The following is a 23,443-nucleotide window of genomic DNA, read 5'->3' as shown; positions in this document are numbered from 1 at the left end:
TTATATAAAAAATATATTTTTGTTATAAATTCTCAAATATTTTGAGGTGTGATACGCCTCTGGGAACAAATAACGATGAATAACTACGTCAAATTTCATGCTGTCGGACATGCAATGCCTCTCCTGCAGGGACAAATACCTATGGCGGCTATCCAATTGCAATATCCTGGGTATTATAAGGGGAAATTGAGTTAGGTGCAGTTAGAATATTAGCAACAATACCGAAAATAATAAACGCTATAACACCATTTACATTTATACAATCTGTTTAATCAATTTTTTACTAATTCTTGGATTGAAAGACCCAATTATTCACTACAATGTTTAACAAGAAACAAACTAATTCAAATTCAATTTTCTACGTGTATAACAGATTTTTTAGATACTTATTTTTAGCATACCATCGTCATATCTAAGAGTAAATATTAACCAACAAAATGATTACACGCAAAATTTATAACAGAATAAACAAAAACCCATGTACAGAAACTAGTTAGTGTTTAGACGAAGGACAAATTTGTATACTTAATGTAAATAAGTAAAAGTATACAAATATCACAATAAAAACTGGGTATTTAAAGATTTTATAGAATTCTGAAACTGTAACAAACATAAAAAAGGAGATAAAAACTTATATTTTTACTTTGGTGCAGCTGGAGGAGTTTGAGGTTAAGACTAACGAAGCAGATCCATTAATCAACATGTCATATTTGATGTCATTAGGCAAGATGTGAGGCTTGCTCAAGTCTTTAAGCTGCGCTCGTGTGAGTGCTGGACACTCATAGATGACGTGGTCCCCCTCCATGCACCAGCGGCACTCTGGATCGTCCGCAATGCCCATGGTGTGGAGATGGCGTCTTAGATGACCGTGTCTTTCGCGTCTATTTAATTGGGGCAATTGTTTGGTGTTTATATTCGGAAATTTATTTAGGCACGTTGTCTTAATTTACAAGATTGGCTCAGCTTGTAAATTATAGTTCATAGTAGGATTGTAGGCGCTCAAGGGGCCGTTAAGCACATAGGCATTCAGAATATCCGTCGTGCCCTACTTGACGATGTCCTTTGAGAAGCCGATACAACCCTTTGATGTCATTAGACAAGCTCTAAGGCTGGACACTCATAGATGATGTGGTTTGCAGTTTCATCCACCAGCGGCAGTCCGGATCGTCCGTAATGCCCATGGCGTGGAGATGGCGTCTGTTTAATTGGAGCAATTGTTTGATGTGAAACTGCCCATTGGTGAGTTACCCAACAATGTAATAAACGTTCTAAATATACAAAGAAAAAAATTATGGGTTTATGGAAACTTCGAAGTAGGTTGTTAAGACATATGAATGCAGATTTTAAAATGATTTGATGCGGTAATTGAAAGATATATGTCAAAATAAATACCAAAAGCTGTAGTCAAGCTTCAGGAAATAAGCACTAATAGATTGGAAATAAATACAGAGGTCAAACAGAAGAAACAAACCTCTATCTCTGACCATATTGAATTTGGTAATAAAAGGTAAATTTGGAAGGTCAAATTTACAGAAGAAAAATGTTATAGTGGATCAATAACAAGTTATATACCGACGATGTTCTATTATTGTCAATATACAAGAGAAAACAGTAAAAGGTTTAAATAGTCGAAATAATAATGCATTTAGAGGACACCTTGCTTTCAAGGGTGTAATACTGTACCCATGTTTAGTCTGTAGTGAAGTTCTGAGTTATAAAACCGTTCCTTTCCGCCTTGTATTATGTCAGCAAGTGACGACAAACTTTGGAAACCTATCTCGCCCTTATTTTGCCATATTGAAGGTATTCGTGAATAATAGACTTCACACTACCAATACTAATGCCGAAATTTTACGAACATTCATCCTACGAGACGAATGGTGTCTGGTAAGAAGCTGGTTTGCGGTCGACGATCAAGCGAATCAATCAACGGCGTTCACTGTTAGGCCCTCCGCACACGGCTCGACTCATTCGCAACTCGAATTGTCAACGAGAGTCGCGCGCAATATTGTCCATGTTTCACAGTGGAAGTCCCCAAACGGGCCAACTGTCAGTCGTCAACTCAAATCCAGTTGGCAACGCGAATCGCATGAGTTGGAATCTCAGTCGCGTGCCGTACAATAGAAGACCGCAGGTGCGGAAGGCCTTATATTATTTAAAATAAGTGATCAATCTCAATCAATCAATATTTCTTTTGTTGAAAAGGCCTTCCATCTTCCTGGTTATTCAAAAAAAAGCTCTGTTGCCAACTGAAACCGACTATCAGCCGAGAGTTGAGGACTGAAGTTGCATACAGGTTGCACAACTCCGATTGCGCGATTCCGATTGAGCAGTCAAATTGCAAATGAGTTGACCCGTGTGCGGAGGGCCTTAGTCGTAGCGTTACAAACGAAAACTATGCCACAGTATTAGTAAGATAAAAAATAATCAAGAGGCAACATTCAAAACATACAGGCGCGCCATTTATATCTAAAATATTTGAACCGCCCTGGTATTTCACTTAAAACGATGAATCAGATTTTTCAATTCCCAATCTTTCATCTCATGCCATACGCCAAATAAAAAATATTGACAATTATTCCGGTTAACAACCATTTAACTCACTTTGTAACGAACTATCTGCATTATACGTTGGATTAATTTATTGATTGGGCACTGCAGCTGTCTATTTCGAATTTTCATGGATGAACGGACCGTGAAATTGGCCTAAATAATTTGGTACGATATTTTTATGGTAAATATTAAATATATATATTAAAAACACCTTAATTTCACCACCCTACTCTAACATTTTACCTCACACTAATGTGCCGTATTGACTCGATTAACTTTGTATTAGGAAAAAGAATAATAAAAATATTGACCAGCTCATAAAATGCTCTACAAAAAATCTAGGTCCTCTTGATTTTAGGTCTTTTCTGATTTAAAAATTAGTTTTTTTAATTACATTACATTGATAATTATTTGCGTATTTATATTAATCAATAGATCACCCACATCAAAATAAAAATAGCATCGAAAATCTGTTTTAACACAAAAAATTAGTTTTTACATCTCAAAAATATGTAGCAGTTATCAGTTGAATTATTCGTAGTTGTATCAAAATAAATTTTACTTGAATTATTTATGTCTACATAGGACATACATCTCAGTATTTATAAACTAGACTAAAAGGTCATCAATGCGATAAAAAGTGTATTGACGAACCATGAAATATCAAAAAAAAAACATAAATTCAATTATACAGATTTAAAAATTCGTCTAAATCAAAACGATTTAGAAACCTCTCTATGTAAATTGTTATTAGACATACTCAAACAATTAATTTAGTGCTTAAATATCCTTTGGTGTTATACGTTGTGCGATCCATGAGTTTTCAGCCTAACATCTAAAGAAAGATCATAAATAAAAGTCAAAATTGTGATATGATTTCCAAATACTTTTCCAAAATTCTAATGAAAACTACGCCACTTGCATCTTTAGGGTCCAAACGTTTGATGAATTGAATTTTATCCGTTAACGCGGCCTCAAGCTTTGCGAAAAAAATAATAATCGAATGGGACCAGATCAGGGTTAAAACGTTCAATCTCTGTAAAGCCACAATCGTGTACAGTAGCCTTGGAAAGTGAAGCAGTGTACGTGGGATTATTATCTGAAGCAAGTGTACACCTCGGCTGATTTTGGAACCGATTTCCCTCCATGGGGAATCTCAGCAAGCAAGTTGAAACTTTGTGTAAAGTTTGTCGAGACTTGTCTCTGACGCATGCAAACTATATGAGCTCAAGAACTGCACTATGTACTTTCAAAATATTCAGGTTTTGACTTTGACTTCATTTAATTTGATTAATAAAGATTTCCGTAAACTAACGGCTCTTATAAAAAAAATCCACATATATTGATTTTCGTTACCTTGACTGTGTAAAAATATTAGAAACAGAATTATTCTTTGAGACGCAAAAACGTTTTCCTTTTAAAAAAGTTTATAATTATATTTTTGAGACGTTGATTCCTTTGTAGCTCGGAGATAATCCTTAGGAGAATTAAAATAAGGTTGAGCCAATAGAAATTTATAATTGAATAAATTCTGTCAAAAAAACGCAGACAACGTGATTCCAAAATAAAAAAAAAAATAAAACAGACTCTTTTGAAGTAGTTGTTTTGCTTTTCAAAAGGAAATCAAAGTGAAAAAAAAACTGGAAGAATATGGATTAAATGAAAACATACTAATAAAAAATTTCCGATTTCCCAGACCGGTTCAGTTTGCAGAAAGGGTCAGGATCTAAAAAATGTGCGAAAATAGTGAAGGTCCAACAACGGTGTCACTTTTGTGACAAAGCAGATGAAAACCATTTCGGAAAAAAGCTTTGAGAACATCCCATAGTTATAGATTAAACTTAAGGTCTGTCGGACTGTCTAAATTTAGTTTGACGAGCAGAATAAATTGGATAAATTAACGAATTTGCAATTTTTAATCATACACAAAGCGGGGAGATATGGAAAAGTCTGCTGCTAAAGTTGTAGCATCAGTATTTTGATATTCTCATGGTATCGATTATCTTCAAAGGAAAAAACAATAAACAGCGACTATTAGGTTGAGTTTGGAGGTCGAGATCGCAGAAAAACGGCTCCATTTGACGAAGAAACTGCTGTTTCATCGAGACATTGCATCGTGTAACAAATTAACGGAAACGATGGCAGAATTTGGCTTTGAATTGCTTCTGCATCGACTATATTCTCCAGACGACTTTTTTCTGCTATCAGACCTCAAAAAATCATCGCTGGACACAACTAAAAGAAGTCTAATTGAGGTTTAAAAACACCGTACTATAAGAATGGTATACAAAAATTGTATGATCTCTATAATCGTTATATCACCTATGAATGCAACTATATTTGATAATCAAATGAAATTCTATCTCGAAAAAGTTTTTTTTTATGTTAAAACTACTTTTCAGTCCACTTGTTAGAAGCCTCAATAATGCTCGACGATGAGGACGGTTAAAAATTACAGTTGAACTGGAAAACATTAAGAAAAATCCTGAATGTCGTAATAGAAGGCCGCCAAATGATATTCAAAGATATAGTCGACAAGTGTTTACACCATTTAACATTAGTCTTTGAACATGAAAAAGCTTCTTTCGAAATTAGTGCCTCGTTTTCTCATGATGGAACAAAAACAGAGAATTTTGATCATTCAAAGTGATATTTGGAGAGAAAATAAGGAATTGATTCCAGCTAAAGCCGTTTCACACGCAACAATAGACTAAAGTGATTATGGTTTTTGAATTTTATTATACGAGGATGTATTGATATTTAGTTAGCTTAGACCAGTTCCAGGCATAAACAAAATATTGCGTTACCATAGCAACGAACAATAAATTATTAGAAGTGTCAGTGTAAAGTTTGTGGTCGAAAAAGTAAACCAGAGCTACGTAAAAAATTAAAAGAAAAAAGATGTCCACCGAAATTGTGAAAATCGAAAAATTGAAGTATCGAGCCATCAACATATACCTGTATTTGAAACGGTTAAGAGGTGAGCAGATTTACGAAGATATGCTTAATACCCTTGGTGATCAATGTCCTTCAAGCTTCGAAAGAGGTAAATTTTCCGTTGAAGATGATGACCGATAGGGAAGGTCAGTTTCTGTGTCAGTCCCCGGAAATATCGATGCAGTTCAATGATATGATTTTATCAGACCGTCGAATTGGGCTAAAACGGATCTGATCTGAAGCACTGAATATTTCATGCGAACGCGTTCATCATATAGTTCACGTCAATTTGGACATGAGAAAAATTGCTACAAAATGGATCCCCAAATGTTGACCAAAAGCGTTTGATCTGTGCTCGATTTGAAAACGATGTAGACTTCTTAAACCGAATTGTTAATATGGATGAGCCTTGGATACATTTCTACGATCCAAAAACAATACTACAATCGATGGAATGCCGACACTCCGGTTCTCCAAGACCTAAGAAGTTTCCAAGTGTCCAAAAATCTGCTGGAAAAGTTCTTGCTTCAGTTTTTTGGGATTGCCATGGAGTAATCATGATTGATTTTTTGGATAAGGGTAGAACAATAACTGGAGATTACTATTCGACATTACTGACCACTCTACGGGAAAAAATTGAAGAGAAAAGATGCGGAAAGCTATCCAAAGGTGTTTTGTTATTGCAGAACAACGCCCCTGTACACAAATCATGTTGCCATGCAAAAAATTCGTGATTTAGGGTTTGAATTACTAGAACACCCCCCTTATTCACCAGATTTGGCTCCGTCCGAGTATAATCTCTTTCCTCAACTGAAAAAAGGTCGTAAATTTTCTTCCAACGAGGAGGTAATAAAAGCTGTGGAAGTCTGGTTTGCAGAGCAAGAAGAAACGTTTTTTTTAAAGGTCTAGAGACGTTGCAGGTTCGATGTAATAAATGTATCCAATTTAGAGAAGAATATGTTGAGTTATAAAATGTTTTGACATTGAAATTTTGTTTGGTTCTATAGTAGACTAAGAATTTCTTCTGCAGTGACTATTATTGTACATTATAAGGCCAAGTCAAGAAGGAAATTACAAAGAAATTGTTCAATATGTAGGAAACTAACAATAATAAAGACAATGGACAACTATATTGATAATGATGATGATAATACCAACTGAAAGGTATAATCGAATCTCATTTTCTTTATAGTGTTTAAAAGATATATCTGGAAACTTACGACTTTCAGTATGAACGACACATTTACGTGATTACTTTGACCATTTTTCTGATTTATGTAGTTACTTTACCTCAGCAATGACTTAACTATTTATGGAGTCGTTATTTTCAACTTTATTAACCTTAATTTTTATAAAGAATTCAGTAAACAAAAGGAACAAAAGTATTTCAATTCCTGAAAGATATGTATGTTTCGAGATATTTCATCTTGTGCCCAATAAACATCGACTACTTTCCTGAAATAATTTTTAAAAAGATATTTGGTAATCTCGATCAATTAGTACAGGTCACATTGATTAGGAATGTCGTGAAATATTAAATTGGACATAACAAAATATAGAATCAAAAATTGTCCTTAACTGTGCTTAAAGTATATATACGACTTTTAACCCAGACTAAATAATTGAATCGTTCGAAATTATCCAACAGAAATTATAGTTGATATCTAATCTTCACACTTCAAACAGAGAATTTACAATAATCTGAATATAAAATGTTTCCGAATCTCGTCGGAAAAATGTCATATCTATTATGAATAAATTAAGATTAAAACGGAAAGTACGATAAATTGTTCTCTGGAAATAGAAATTCTACAAGGTATTGGAAATTTGATATAAATTAAAAGGTCCTAAGGTCAATTGAATGAAATTTTCTTTACATTAGAAAGAAGTATATAAAAGTAGTACATCAAACTGCAAACCCGATCTATAGCTTCGTCGTAGTTCAAATCAACCGGCCAAATAAACTTGGCTAACACCCAAATCCGGAGTGGGATCCTGGAAGTAATCTGATCGAGTTTAATACAGCAAAGACCTAGACTATCTGGACAAGAAATATCACTCCGCCTGTTGGGTGTTGTGTTGATGTTGTCCTGGTGTAATCAGTTGGCCGATTTAGCCAAGGCAACTTCATAAAAACTTGGAGGCTTCCTTAAGATCAAAAAGCAATATGCTTTGCGACAGCTTCTAATCCTCTACAAGGCCCAGATTTCTCCATCTTTCGATTGAATATAGAAAAGGCGATTCAGAGTTGGCCAGAAACTTGGACAGCTTAGAGCATAGAGGAATGTCGCCTCATCTGTTTTACCTGTACTACCACTGCAGATGCCATTCCAAGTTGTCCTACATAATATCACCTAGAGTAGTATTTGCAAGATCTACTCGATGGACAGACGTGGCTCATAAACACCGAGTTCAGATGCAGACGCCCAGAGGCACCTCCATTGTTTTTTACATAAAAAAATGATTTCTTCGCGATATATTTGTATCAAACTAACTATGTTTGTAAGGAAACGAAAAAGGGTTTCCCTTCGCCACACACCTTTCCATACGTTTTTTCCATTTATCGAAGCAGTGCTGGAAGTCTTCTTTGGTGACGAGCTCTGCCGCTTAAATCGGATCCCTTTCAAAGCAAATCTTTTTCTAATCTTTCCAAGAAAGATCTGAGCAGACCCGTTGATGCAAGAGCTTTTGGTCAGATTTTTTAGCACCAGCTTTGCACAGACTTTTGTCATGTGTAATTTCTCGTGAAAAATTTTCTTTATCGTCATTTACAGCCTCAGCAATCAACCGGATGCTCATTCGACGATCCGCACACACAATTTTATTGATTTTGGTCACTGTTTTGAAACAATCTGGTCGCTGGTCGTCTTCGGTGCTCTATCGGCCACCAATAAAGCGCTTATATCACTCAAAATCACGCGCACAAGATAGAAAATTGTCTCCATAGGCCTCTTGCAATTATTTATAGCACTCAGTCGGAGTTTTTTTTTTCAATTTAACGAGAAATTTGAGATCAAATCGTTGCTCCTGTTTTTCATCACACATGGTTTTCGGCACGAGAAAAAAACACAAACCGCTACTGCAGAAATACTATAATAGTGACGGAAACGTGTTTTGGGACGTGCATAGACCCCACCCGTCTAGGGCGCCCTCTAGGCGCGCGGTCTCGTTATTTAATAGCCAGACCTCGTACAGGTGTTAAAAATATTCACGATTTGAACTATAAAATTAATAAATATTTGCATAAATTTGCCAACGACTCTGAAAAACATTAATTTCGTTCCTTATAATAAAAAAAATTCTATTCTATTGGATTAAAATTGAAAATTACGTTGAGAACGAACATAATAATTTCTGCCGGTATTTTGAAATTCACACCAGTACCATGGCTTTTTGTAACGACGTTTTAAATTGATGCCGAATTTTTCTGATTAGAAAGTTTGACGTAAGAGACTATTTTTTTATAGTGGCAATTTCGCTGAGTAATTCTTTTTGGAACAACATCCTATTCATCATTAGATTTTTGATATGGGTCAAAGTATTTCAGAAATGACGCACTAACTAATCCTTTTGATATAGATTTTAGTTCAAACTATATCAGATAATTATGTTATTAATTCGTTTTTTTTTTTCACAATTATTGATTTTGAAGACTTTACAGTTTGGGATTATTAACAAATTGATATCATTTAATAACGCGGCTATAAACGTTATATAAAGATATATGGTTGATGGATTATTGTGTTTAGATAGGTAGATGATAAGGAGTTGTTGTAAATTATTAATTTGAAAAAAGGAAACTATAAATATTTTTTCCGAGGAACAATGAAATTTGTTTATTTTTTCAATATACTGAATATAAAGCACGTTTTGATCTCTAAATAATAATAAAACAAATTTCTTACGAGGATTGCTACTAAAGTTATGAGATAGATTGGATAAGATTTTATTATTTTTCGAAATATCCTCCATTTTATGCATTCGAACCATTCCGCTTGAGGTATCTCCAAAAACACGTGATTAGAACACATCAACCACTTCTTCTTCACTCCACTCTGTAGAAAAACGTTGATGTAGCAATTTATTTAGGATCTACATGAATAACAAGAAATCATTGGGTGCCAAATGAGGACTGTACGGCGGATGACCCATCAGCTCGAGGTTTTCACTGTTCAAAAATGTTTTTGTTTGAACCGATTGGTTTTCCCAAGTTTTCCAAACAAATACCGGTGTACTATTTGGAATGAAACGTTCTACATTTCCAGTTATTCAAAAAAACAACCGACCATTTGTTTCAAAGTGCTTCGTGCGCGAAAAACTTTTGTTGGAATTGGCTCATCTTGAAAGACCATTTATAAACGTTTTTAGAAACACTCCGATTGAATTTTTCCAGCATTTCTTTGCACCAATCGACACGCGTGCTTTTTTTTAAGCGATTGTCAAATTATGCGTTATCCAAAGCGAATATATACTAAAATATGATTTTAAAAAAAAAAGTCTTTCGTTGCTTTTGATCTTAATAAAACGCAGGTGAGGTTACATCAGATAAATCATACTTTAACGACTTAAAATTCGATAACGATTTATAGATAGATTTTACCAAAGTGTGACCGATTAAAGTAATATTTATCACAAATTTTCTACACTAAAAAACATTAAAAAATAATTGGATATATATGTTACGAATTCGTCCACTGATATAGACCGTGCAACCTGCCTTGTTCAAATATGTTGTCGTAGCTCAAATTTGGCAAACATTCTGGGCATTTCCTAAAGGCCTACCTGTTTACATTATGTTTTTGTGGTCTGTTTTTATGGAGACAATTTCTACATAGACCTTTTTGTTTGTTTACGACGACTTAGAGATTTCCAGGAGCTCGAAGATTCTAGAATGTTCTACCACGGTGAATTCAAATAAATTAGTGAATACTTTGATGTCTAAGTGTTCGTGAATAGTTAGTGTATAAAAGAATTACGTAAGATACACCCGTGTGTATAAATTTGGCTCAACTGAAATGATTTCTACTTGTCTGCATTCTTTTAGAGCATCGAGTTGCCAAGAAAAATAAGATATCTGGGTCCCCATGTATTTTTGAAGTATTTCGTAATGTTTGTCTTGGGAAAATACTTAATGTAAATTCATGAGAACTGTGGGAAATTTTCACGATGTACCTTGATGTGTAGTTTATGTTTAAATAAATATATGTAACTAAGTACTTTCGTTTTTGCTTTACTTTTTTAATAACTTATGTTAGTACTGTACTTTGCCGTTTGTCACGTGATACTGGTCACATTGACTTTAGAAGCAAGTAGTGCGTGATTTTTAATAAAAGTGTGTGTATTTTTTATTTCCGTAAATAAAGAAAAAGCTGCTGCGGCTCACAAAGAAATATTTAAAGTTTATGGTGCGTATCTACGTATCAGAATTGAGCAACATTCTGGTCGGCCTACTGATGATGACCAAAGTTATAATTGAAGAGGATCGTTCAAGAGGTTGCGAAGAGGCTACATGTATCGCACAAAACAATTGAAAAACACACTTAAAATGTCTTGGGCTAGTTAAGAAGCTTTCACGGAACCAAACGATCAATTCTGATGTTCACAATCAACAATTAATGGAAGTGGATGAAGAAATCAAAGAAAATTATCAAATCGGAAAGGTTTAGACATCTTTGGCAACTCGTGGGAAACTATTGGAGCTTGGCTGGGAAGTGATGCCACATCCCCCATACAGCCTTGATCTCATTACGATTTATTTCGAAGTTTGCACAATTTTTTGCATGGTCAAACTTTCAAAAATGAAGATTCCCTTCAATCGCACCTTGTTTGGTTTTTTGCTGACAAGGATCAGAAATTTTATGAGTTCGGAATTATGAAGCTAAAATAGAGATAGCAAAAATGAAAAATATATAATTGGATAGTTTTATTTTATACAACAAAACCGAAATTGTCGCTAAACCATAATAATCGAAATATTTCCTTTTTTGTGTGTTGTCTATCGTGACATGTCATACAAACATCAAAAATGTCATCAATATTTCATTAAATTCGACGTTTTCTTCGATTAAAATCGAAAATGGAACTTTCAATTGTTAATATATGTTTCAAATTAATTTGACCACACCGTATATTAAAAAGGTTTTATTCATTACTCGACGGTACGAAAAGTTAAGTTTAAATTTACGAAAATTTACGCGTGAAGGGAAAAATCTTACTAGAATGGACCTTATAAAGATATTTTTGCCTCGTTCAGAAGTTTGAAATAACTTTATCACATACGCTCATTCACCTTTTTTTTTTTTTTTTCGTAACGAAACCAATTCCTGTCGATTGACCACAGAATTTGATAAATTCCTAACGTTACATCACAGACTTATATCACACAAACACACGCACACTTTGACCACATTTTTTCGAGTTCACTTGTTATGAGCGCGACCGTCAACTGTTTTGAAAGGCCTTTAGGAACTCCACGTTCTCGGCATACTGGTTCTCTCAATTCCGGGAGCTAACTGCGTACGGATTCTAACGATGTTAGACGATGCATTGCGATTTCAAACAAAATAATAAAAAATAACGAAAATCGCTCATTATTGTTGAGTATTTAACAAGACGAAATGTTGGTACGTAGGTGAAGTGTGCACGAGGTCAAAGTCAATGTAATATTTATACGGCAACTGGTAACTGCTTGAATAAATATATTTTTTTACAATAACTTCGTCAAGTTATTTATAAATATATATTGCGGTAATTATGTATGCAGTAACGCAAATATACTAGGTGTAATAAAAAAAACTAAACTAATAAATTACTAATATAAAATTTTGTTATGAATCCGGCTCGAAGGACCAATGTTGTTTGTATTTGAATTTTGTACACCCTTTAACATACTTTTAGATCTATTAGTGAATTTTCTCAAACATATTAAAATTAATATTTAGGTAGAGTTATTTTTTTTCACACATATAAGTCGGAATTTGTCCAGACGTATGTTTAAGAACTTGATGTGAAATTTTGGAGAGTTAAAATAATATGAGGAATAAATATTTGCCGACAAAAGAAAACTCGAATTTTTAGATCCGAGTTTGTAGAAAAGCTTTTTAGTTATATGCTATAAAAGCAGACATTCTGAAAAACAAACAATTATTCTAAACTGTATCGATTCGGGATTTATAAAAACGAACAAACATTTCCACTTACATGAAAATACGCTAATGGATGTCGAAAAAACTCACCTGAAACAAAACATTCAATTTATATTAAATCTAATTGAAACAAAAAAAAAATTATAATAATTCTGTTCCATCGAGAAAAAATCTTCCTGAATATCATTGTCATATAATCGATGTAGTAAAAGTGAATATATTGTTAGTTTCAAACTTCTTTCAAATGTCACCTGTCAATATATGACATATATCTGACAGATGGATGAGTTTTAATACTCGTACGAGTAGAACAGCCAAATTCGTTAATAAATGAATGAGAGCGTGTTTGGAAAACACGACGTAGTATTTTTAAATTCGTATTTTTTACAAAAAAAAAATAAATATACAGTATGTGAAATGTATGTATGGCTAATTTCAACTTCTTATTTTAAAAACAACTCCCTGTATACTATTTATTTAAAAAAATTGACAAAATATAAATTTAATTGATTTCACTAATTCGCTACATTACACTCCAAATATAGGGTGATTAAAAAAAAGATCTTTAGGATAGATAAAAAACATAAATATCTGGGGTTTGTTCAGTAAAAAATTTTCGTAAAACAATCGGGATTAAAAATAAATAGCGTTTAAGAATTAAAAATAGACACATTTTTTACGATTTTGACTGTTATAGAGGGCGCTAGTTACACCGTTCGAACATAATTTTTCAATATCAGGTTTATTAAGCAAACTTTAAAGTGAATTTAAACAACATGTTTGTTTTTCTGAGCAAACGTCAGTTTTCTATCTATTTCAGAGACAGTTACACCTTTTTTTTTAATCACCCTGTATATTTTCCTAACAAGCGTTGTTTTTAACATTATAATTATTAAAAATAATACAAAGAACTGAAATTTCTTTTCATGATATAAAGGTATATTTGCAAGGCCGACAATACGAAATAGACAATTCCATCCAGTTCATTGCTTGTTGAAATGCAACAGAGTGTAGTAATTAAACACGACGACAAGTTCTAATATACAACATTTCTCGTTTCCCAGTTTCCTATTCAAATAAATTCCATTGTAAATAAAATACCAACTTTAAATTTTGTCTTGTTTCATTTGGCATGAACATTCATTTGGTAAGAGTATGATAAACCACCCCACGACGATCATCGTAAAATTCTATACATAGACTTAAAGAGGGTAGAGGTTATAAGTACCATTTGTATGTAAATTGTAATTCAAAATTTGACCAGAATGGCGCTCCTGTCGGACAAGATATCATATGATCGTTCGGTTCAGTCTTCCGTCCGTCTTATTTGAATATGCAGTGTTAAAAAATTTCTGTAGCACAGAAATGGTTCCTAGGAATTCGACAAAAAATTTTTTGAAGGTTCGTAGACTTACATGAATTCGACATAACTTTTATCAATTTTTTACATTCTTTATGTAATAAAAAGAAACTATGAATATTATAACGGACGATGAAAAATATTATTTTGAATATTTTTAAAAAAATTGAAATGATTAACGTAAAGAATTTGATGGACACTTTCTGTAGCACAGAAATGGTTCCTAGGAATTCGACAAAAAATTTTTTGAAGGTTCGTAGACTTACATGAATTCGACATAACTTTTATCAATTTTTTACATTCTTTATGTAATAAAAAGAAACTATGAATATTATAACGGACGATGAAAAATATTATTTTGAATATTTTTAAAAAAATTGAAATGATTAACGTAAAGAATTTGATGGACACTTTCTGTAGCACAGAGTTGGTTCCTAGGAATTCGACAAAAAATTTTTTATACTTGAAAAAATTCGACATAACTTTTATCAATTTTTTACATTCTTTATGTAATAAAAAGAAACTATGAATATTATAACGGACGATGAAAAATATTATTTTGAATATTTTTAAAAAATTTTAAATGACTAACGTAAAGAATTTGATGGACACTTTCTGTAGCACAGAGTTGGTTCCTAGGAATTCGACAAAAAATTTTTTATACTTGAAAAAATTCGACATAACTTTTATCAATTTTTTACATTCTTTATGTAATAAAAAAAAACTATGAATATTATAACGGACGATGAAAAATATTATTTTGAATATTTTTAAAAAAATTGAAATGATTAACGTAAAGAATTTGATGGACACTTTCTGTAGCACAGAGTTGGTTCCTAGGAATTCGACAAAAAATTTTTTATACTTGAAAAAATTCGACATAACTTTTATCAATTTTTTACATTCTTTATGTAATAAAAAGAAACTATGAATATTATAACGGACGATGAAAAATATTAATTTGAATATTTTTAAAAAAATTTAAATGATTAACGTAAAGAATTTGATGGACACTTTCTGTAGCACAGAGTTGGTTCCTAGGAATTCGACAAAAAATTTTTTATACTTGAAAAAATTCGACATAACTTTTATCAATTTTTTACATTCTTTATGTAATAAAAAGAAACTATGAATATTATAACGGACGATGAAAAATATTATTTTGAATATTTTTAAAAAAATTGAAATGATTAACGTAAAGAATTTGATGGACACTTTCTGTAGCACAGAGTTGGTTCCTAGGAATTCGACAAAAAATTTTTTATACTTGAAAAAATTCGACATAACTTTTATCAATTTTTTACATTCTTTATGTAATAAAAAGAAACTATGAATATTATAACGGACGATGAAAAATATTATTTTGAATATTTTTAAAAAATTTTAAATGACTAACGTAAAGAATTTGATGGACACTTTCTGTAGCACAGAGTTGGTTCCTAGGAATTCGACAAAAAATTTTTTATACTTAAAAAAATTCGACATAACTTTTATCAATTTTTTACATTCTTTATGTAATGAAAAAAAACTGTGATTATAACGGACGATGAAAAATATTTTTTTGACGGAAAATATATTTTATATCCAGGGCCGGATTAAGATTTATAAGGCCCGGGGCTAAAATAATGACGGGGCCCCCTTAAGGAATTCGAAAACCCGGAAAAATTCACAAAATAATATCAATACGTTAGATTTGTGGTATCGACACATCAAAAAATACAGAATGATTTCCAAATGATGGGGCTCTCTTGGACCTGGGGCCCGGGGCTATAGCCCCCCCCCCAAGCCCCTAGCTTAATCCGGCCCTGTATATCGAATTGAAACTATATGAAAATTGAATTAGAAATATAAAAAAACGCATACTTCTTTTCTATTAGATGTAAAGTGGAAAATTAGTTAGCAATTTTTAAAGAAATGTTTTCATTTTATTGTCAGTATTTTTCGTGATTATTTAATGAATTACAAAACTCGATTGAGTGGTCAACAAACACCAATTCGCCAACGTCCATAGTAATCTACCTAAATACTCAACTTTCCCAAACAAGTTAATCTTCTTCTAGGTCGATTAAACTTTTCCGGAAAGGTTTTTCAACTATTAGAAAACAGATCGCGATGAACTTTTCCTATTACCTCATCCATTAATCCTTGACATTGTTTTTTTTTTTTAATAGGAAGGTTGATATTTCGAAAACGAAAAGTACATCTACGTAATATCGATTGATAGAGCTAATCTTCATATTTTTTAACGAAAAATATGACAGTAATATTTAGTAGGGCGTCTTCTGGAACCACAACTTCTGATAAAAAAAAACAAAATTAGAATTTTGTTTATATGAAATTTTGGTGAATGCGGATTATATATCCACCATTTTAATGTTCAAAATAAACCCACTACGTTAATACCTGGGTGATAATCATTCGATAAACTATTTCGTTACATAGAGACTTACCATTTTAACTTATAGGGTGGTTGAAAATAATATTAAATGGGATCTAATGGCAAGCGACACTTCGTTTGAAAGGTATTTAGAATACCTATTCAATCAATCTAATTTTTCTTTGATTTTCGATGCGTAAACTTTAAATTAAAGATATCCCCACAGAAAAAAATCTAATAAACTTTAAATTAAAACCATTCTATTAGACCGCGTCGTCTTATCCGTCTAGATAACGTCTTATTACAAAGTAATAGTGTGCAGGAGTACCAAATTACCAAATATAACAGCCGAAACGCTACTTAATAGAGTAGGGATCTTTAGAAAGTCTTGGATGGCTGAAAACCTCCCGGAACCGGGTTTTATTGCTACTAAACATTGCAGGAAAAAAAGGTTCAAGATAAAGCGTTAATTTTTACAATTTTGGTCATCTTTTTGGCGTTTTCGCCAACTTTTGGCTACCTGTTTATCGAAACTACGAAAACCTCAAATAAACATAAAAATTATATACATTTTCATCAATAATTAATACTTGTCTTTGACAAAATTTACTGTTTTTTTATTCTAACCATGAAAAACATCATAAATCCGAAAAAAATAGTATGATTGAAAAGGTAATACCTTTGCAATAAGATCCCACTTAATATTATCGATTTCAGTTACCTGGTGATGTCACCGATGTCTATTACGTCATCTGTCACCTCTTTTTACGTCTATGTAATTAGAGAAGTGAAATGCTTTAGACTTTAGAGCTGTCAAGTAATTATAAAATGTCAGTGACAAATCACAAACTTCGAGTTTATCTTATTACATATACAAATGTTGTAATTGAATTCCTAAAACCCTGATATTCATTCTGAACCAACCGGTATATTAAAAAGGTAAAGAGCTCAGCAATAACATATATATACAAGCCATTAGTATCAATTGGAGCAGCAAGCAATTTTTAAAGATGGCAACCATGTGATTTGGTGAAGTATCCGGTAATTATGATTATCCTACGAGGTATCTGACTCGACTCAAAGATGGCACTGTATTAGAAAGTACACAATCTATACGGCATATGTTTCAAGTTTGAAGACGCCACGTTGTTCAGGATTTGTTTGGTAGCCATCAATAAACGAGGTAAAAAATTAATCATCGGTAAATACTTTTATTTGAAAGGCTTTAGCCCAACCAATATAAAAGCTGAACTAGATTCTACTCTGGATGAGACTGCTCCTTCGTTATCAACAGGAAAATATTTGGTAGGAAATTTTAAACGAGGCCGTACGACCTGCGAAGACCAGCATCGCAGTGGTTGACCAAATGAGGTGACTACTTCAGAAGGAAATCCACAAAGCGCTACTGGATGATGGTCAACTGAAAGGGCGCCAGTGTTTGACAATGTTTCATAACCATGGATGAAACGTGGGTCCAATAATCAAAACAAAAGTAGAACCGGCTCCAAGGAAGGCAAATACCGTTCCATCTGCAGGAAAAGACATGGCGTCGGTTATCTGGAGATAATGGAAAAGCACGTGGGATAATTTTAGTTGACTATATTGATAAACTAAGAAAGTATTAAGTGAAAACGGCCGCATTTGGCTAAGAAGAAAGTGTTGTTTCGTCGAGACAATGCACCAGCTCACACTCTGGTTATTGTAATGTCCAAAATTTGAGAATTGAAGTTTGAATTGCATCCTGTTCGTGAGATTTGGCCCCCTCGGATGATTTTCTGTTCCCGGACTTGAAAAAAAGGTTCTTGGCCGGAGATTTTCCAATAATTGAGAGATGATTTGGACAGTTAATGACTATTTCGAGGAGCTTGACGATTCTTATTAAAAAAAGGTTATCGAACTTATCGAACATCGCTGCGAAAAGTTTATGGAATTGAAAGGATATTACGTTGAAAACTAAATATATTTTTTTTCCAAAATTCTGACGGTCCTTGTACTTCTGGGATCATCGTATATCAAATTATAATTAAACATCCAGTACGTTTATGTCTTTTTATTTACGTACGCTGAACTTTATCCAATTTACATTCTTCTTATTACATAGTTACACATAAGAAATAGAAGACGAATAAGGAAAATATCTCAGTCTCCAGAGTATGGTTACGACAAACAAAGAAAATGCCTTGACCGACGTTCAAACGTTAATGGTCAATAGACTAGTTGAAGAGGTTATTCTCACGGTAGAAATATTTACAAAGATACATTTCAAGCAATAAACGACTATTGATTATACACTATTTCTTACATTTCCTTATTTCTTTTCATATACGCGTATGTGATTTTTTAAATATATTTTAATTATTTCTCAAACAACACACGTTCGACAAACAGTGTCCTTCAAGTGATCCCTTCATATCAACTTGTTGCTTAAATCAAATTGATGAAGTCATTCACCTCCAACAAGATGGAGCTTCGCCAAATTATGTTATTCCAGTTAAACAGGAAATTGGTCAAAGGTAAGCAATAGAATGGCTACCAGTATCACCCCAATTAACGCTTCCAGATTGTTTCCTATGAGATCATCTAAAATCGAGAGCGTGTAGCGAGAGATTCAGTCAGAAGTTCATAGAAACCTTCTTCTTATTCTTTTTTAAGATCTCGTGATCTGTTAGTTCTGCAGGTTCCTCTGTATTAGTTTCTGGGAGGTGGACCGCCAGTTGTCCATCCATTTCTTAGGTGGTTCTCTTTTCCCTATTGGTTTCCCTTCAAATACGACGCGTGGCAGTCTAATTTCTTCCATTTTTCTCACGTGGGCGGACCAGTATCTTTTTCCCGAAGCATGCTTTTCGTTTTGTCGGTTTTCTTTCTGGTTTCTATTTCGTATGTCATGATTGGCCTACCTTAAGCCCTCCCATATGGCAGTCGCTTTGTTGATCTAGCTTCTTAGGTTCTTCACTGGGTCGTGATAACTCGACAGGTTCAATCCCAGATGTTTTAATTGTGAGACTTGTTCCATGATTGGCTGACCTGGCAGAATTTGTGTAGTGGGCTGAGGCCGTCGGCCTGCTTGATGCCTCCTGGTGTTGGTATATCCTCCGTATAAGTGTTTCCTGCTTTAAATTGGTCGTATTGAGACTGCGGATTGCTCTGCTTGCTTTTATAGAAATAATAGAGAGAATATTTATTACAATGGATTATTATTTTGCTAGGTACTCATCGATGACGTGGTCTGCAGTTTAAAAGGAGCAGCATGTACCATAGCTTGTCTCATGCCATGTGTTTCAAACCATCTCCACAGAGCTTTCTTTCCAAGCAGATTGCCGATACAAGTAATACTTTGGGCTAAAACAAGAACAAACGAACTAGACTTTACAGTCATTATTCACCAGGTCTTGTAGGACTTTTTCATTTTCCTTTCTATCCCTTTTTTCCCCAAGAGCTTATTTTGGGATGTCCTCCGCATTCATCTGTGTACTAGAGCAATTACTATTCTCATCAACTTGAATATAATCCGGTTTTGGTTACAAATTTTTATAAAAAGTGCTAAAATTTGTTTAAAAACAAGAAATAATATATTTATGATTTGATAGGACGTGGAAGAGGAATTTCATTGACCTTCCAATCAACTTTTTAGAAGATTTATTGTTATTTGTATTGTTCATTATTGTATACATATACTACTAATAGAAATTCGGGTCGTACAGAGTATTAATTCCACCCAGAATTCCATAAGTTTGCGGCACCAGCAGATATTTACCGCCATGTTAACATGAATAATGGAGTTTAACTATTAACGCAGATGTTGCCCCAAGACTTTGTTGGCTTTAAATATTCAAAATGATTAAGAGCGGTGGTTGATATTACACATAAATTACCTCCATAAAAACTAGAAAATCTGTACGAATTTTGCCAATTAATGCGTATCATCAATATTTTCCAATAAATTGTATCTTGACGATTTAAATTAGGTATTTCCGAAGTTAGAGTCTATTTGTATGGATGGGTGAGTGATAAAAGTTTTCCACAAGGTATGAAGAACATTATTTCATACTGGCGGACATCCAAATGGAAGATTTAGGCCCGTATGATGTTCAAACGTCAAAAAATCTCCGCTATTAAAACGCTGCGTCGTTGCATCATTACCTGTGTCTTTTCCTTCAATTGCTTCAACCATTACCTTCTCTTATTTGACCCCAAACTGATGATTAAGGAGAGAAAGGCAGAGAAGAATCCAGTTCAGCTTTTATATTAGTAAGTTTGATACCAAGTCCACTTTTGATAGGTACCAAAGACCTTTTCAAATATATTATTAATTTTCTGGCAGAAGCATTTTTTAAATAACCAGCCAAGTCTCTAGATCAGACAGATACTTATGGGGCTACTGAGATATCCTGAATTGGTATAAGAAGGATTTGTGATTGTTCCGTATTTGTCTTGTGTAACTCGGTTTCTAAAGACGCCTTATATAGCGTAATTGTGAGTTTCTCGGCTCTCAATTTTCAACTGTTTCAGAAACGACGTTACATTCATCAATTGCTTTATTTACTTTTGAATTACTAATTGCTACAATCACTTATTCCCGCAGTATATTTGATATTATTATAATTTATTATACATCCCTCGTAACCTTATTTTAAAAATGATTAATCAACTTGAAACAACCGCTTGTATTAATTGGATCTTACGAAAAGAGCCCAATCTATGAAATCCAACGTAAATTCATAATTTAATTCAGTGTAATCTTCCTAAAGTCCAACGGAAGCTAAGTTTAATCGAAATTTTCAAAATGATTTCATTCCGAGGCCAACGCCTCGGAATATGAAAGAACTGTAGCTTGTTGTGGGTTCAGAATATAAGCGGGGTTATGATATGGATAAGGATAATCAATCTGATGTTTTCAGTCCGTATAACAAATATGAATACTAAACTAAGCATATTTTCTAAACTTTCGGTACGCTACTGAATCGTGTATGATTTTTTTTTATATGAAAATGATTGAGTGCCAACAAGATTTAATTAAATAAATTAGTATGAAACTTCGGTTTGTCAAACACCTCGATCTATCATCGATTGAACACGACACCAATTTCCTGGGTTTTCATTTAGTTAACTGGAATGTTTGTATTGGAGTTTTTAGGCCATAATTCACACAAACGTTTAACTATTGGTGATCAGATGATTATCTAAATTGTGCTTTAGCACGACATAAAGAATGCAGTATACGATGACTGGCTATTAAATAACAAGACTGGTTATGAAAAAGGGTTTTATTACCTTTCCATACGTTTTTTCCATTAATCTAAACAGTGCTGGAAGTCTTCTTTGGTGACGGCCTTTAGGAGCTCTGCTTTACTGCTTCCATCGCATCAAATCGGGTCCCTTTCAAAGCAGATCTTTCTCTAACCTTTAAAGGAAATCTGAGCAGACCCGTTGACGCACGATCTTTTGGTCAGGAGTCAGATTTTTTGGCACAAACTTCGCACTGACTTGTGTCATGTATAAAATTTGTCTAACCGTTTCTTTATCGGCGTGTACAGCCTCAGCAATCATCCGGGTGCTCATTCGAAGATCTGCACGCACAATTTGGTTGATTTTGGTCACTGTTGAAACAGTCACAGGGCGACCTGGGCGCTGGGCATCTTCAGTGCTCTCTCGGCCTTTACTGAAGCTTACACCACTCAAAGACACGCGCACCAGGTAGATAATTGTCCCCATAGACCCAACGCACTACTCGTTTTCTACCTCACTCATCTAGGGCGCCCTCTAGGCGCGCAGTCTCGTTATTTAACAGCCAGACCTCGTAGCAAGGGCGATTCATTCATCTCGAGACTATTTTTTTGAATTTAGACGACTCGAAAGGCTCTAAGAATAACCGCCAACAGCGGTGCAATTATAAAAAAGGCCGGCAGGATGGAAAAATAGTACTGTGGCAGAAGTTTATGTGGGTATCTCTGCCTTAGTCATTCAACAGCAAAGTAATTTGTCCACCAAAGGGAGATTCCACACAATGACTGTTCTCCATTGAAGTTATGGATAAGTCAGATTAATCAAATCAAACGGGATCAAACATCGGGAAGAAACGGGATCGAAATCATAGTCATCCAACTGAAAAGGTACAACCAGCTGGGACCTTATGGCATTAGAGTTCATTTACATTTACTTATATCTCTCTTAGAAAAATTCTTGGCGTACCGCACAAGCTCTCAAAGTGTTTGGTTCTACGTCCATACACTCTCATTCCAGTTCTATTTATTCCTGCTCATTTCTAATATGATAGGTTAACAAAACCTTTTGAGCATGTTCTCCGGATGGACCGGTTGAGCAACCAACAACTTTCGCAGATCATATCTCAAGAACGGATTATATTACTGCTGAGTTTCGAGGAATTGATTGTCGTAGAGTCGAGATCGGTTCTAATGCCCCAGATCGCCGCTCCATACGTGACGATTGATCTCACAATTACCGTGTACATCAACGGTAGAGTTTCAAATCCAATTCCTCTCTGCAAAGTTTCAGCAAACCATATGGGCAGTCGTGGCTCTACATATTATCTCTTTTCCGTGTTTGTTCCAGAGTTTATTACTAGGTAGGTCAATCAAATCCTTTTCAAACTCCGCCGAGGTCAATCAGTTGTCTACTATTACCAAGCTTCACATAAGTGGGGAAGCAACTACCCCATGTAGGCATCCTCTAATTGAGTTGATGGAAAATTACATACTACGTTTCTTTTGGTGGTCAAAGCATTCAGAAAATCCTTTGTCAATTGTACCAATGCAGTGTTTGTCTTCTTTATCTGCGTATCGAGGAGGATGGAGAGGTTCTGATGTTTTGATGTGGTCGACAGATTTTTCCAGTTAAAACTAAAGAATTAACCATCTGTAATTTGTGACTTCCAAAATACGATTAGCTCAATCTACCCTGTTGAATACGCATCTCGCAAGTCTTGTCTATACTGAGTTGAAGAGACTACCACGAATATTTTTTATTTTTTTCTAGTTTGCTTGCGTGCCTCTGTTTACGATGGCAAATTTCACACCTTATTGATTTTGTGTATAAGTTCACATAAAGGTCGAA

General features: G+C 33.9%; 1 protein-coding gene across 23 annotated transcripts in view; it reads right to left on the bottom strand.

Moving 5' to 3' along the window:
• The window catches only part of LOC130440507 (cAMP-specific 3',5'-cyclic phosphodiesterase), a 266,092-nt gene that overhangs the window by 142,408 nt on the left and 100,241 nt on the right, over positions 1–23,443 (bottom strand). For 3 of the 23 annotated variants that reach the window (XM_056773695.1, XM_056773697.1, XM_056773699.1), the window contains exon 1: positions 11,780–12,052. The exons of 19 other annotated variants lie outside the window; for them this stretch is intronic. The gene's annotated coding sequence lies outside the window, so the exon portion shown is untranslated. Of the gene's footprint in view, positions 1–11,779; positions 12,059–23,443 lie in introns of those variants that run through there. One more of the 23 variants, XM_056773696.1, reaches the window with a different exon arrangement.

This window comes from Diorhabda sublineata, chromosome 2 (assembly GCF_026230105.1).
Source record: "Diorhabda sublineata isolate icDioSubl1.1 chromosome 2, icDioSubl1.1, whole genome shotgun sequence".
Taxonomy (NCBI): Eukaryota; Metazoa; Arthropoda; class Insecta; order Coleoptera; family Chrysomelidae; genus Diorhabda; species Diorhabda sublineata.
The sequence above is the reverse complement of the archived record's forward strand: the minus strand, read 5'-3'. Positions and strand labels throughout refer to the sequence as shown.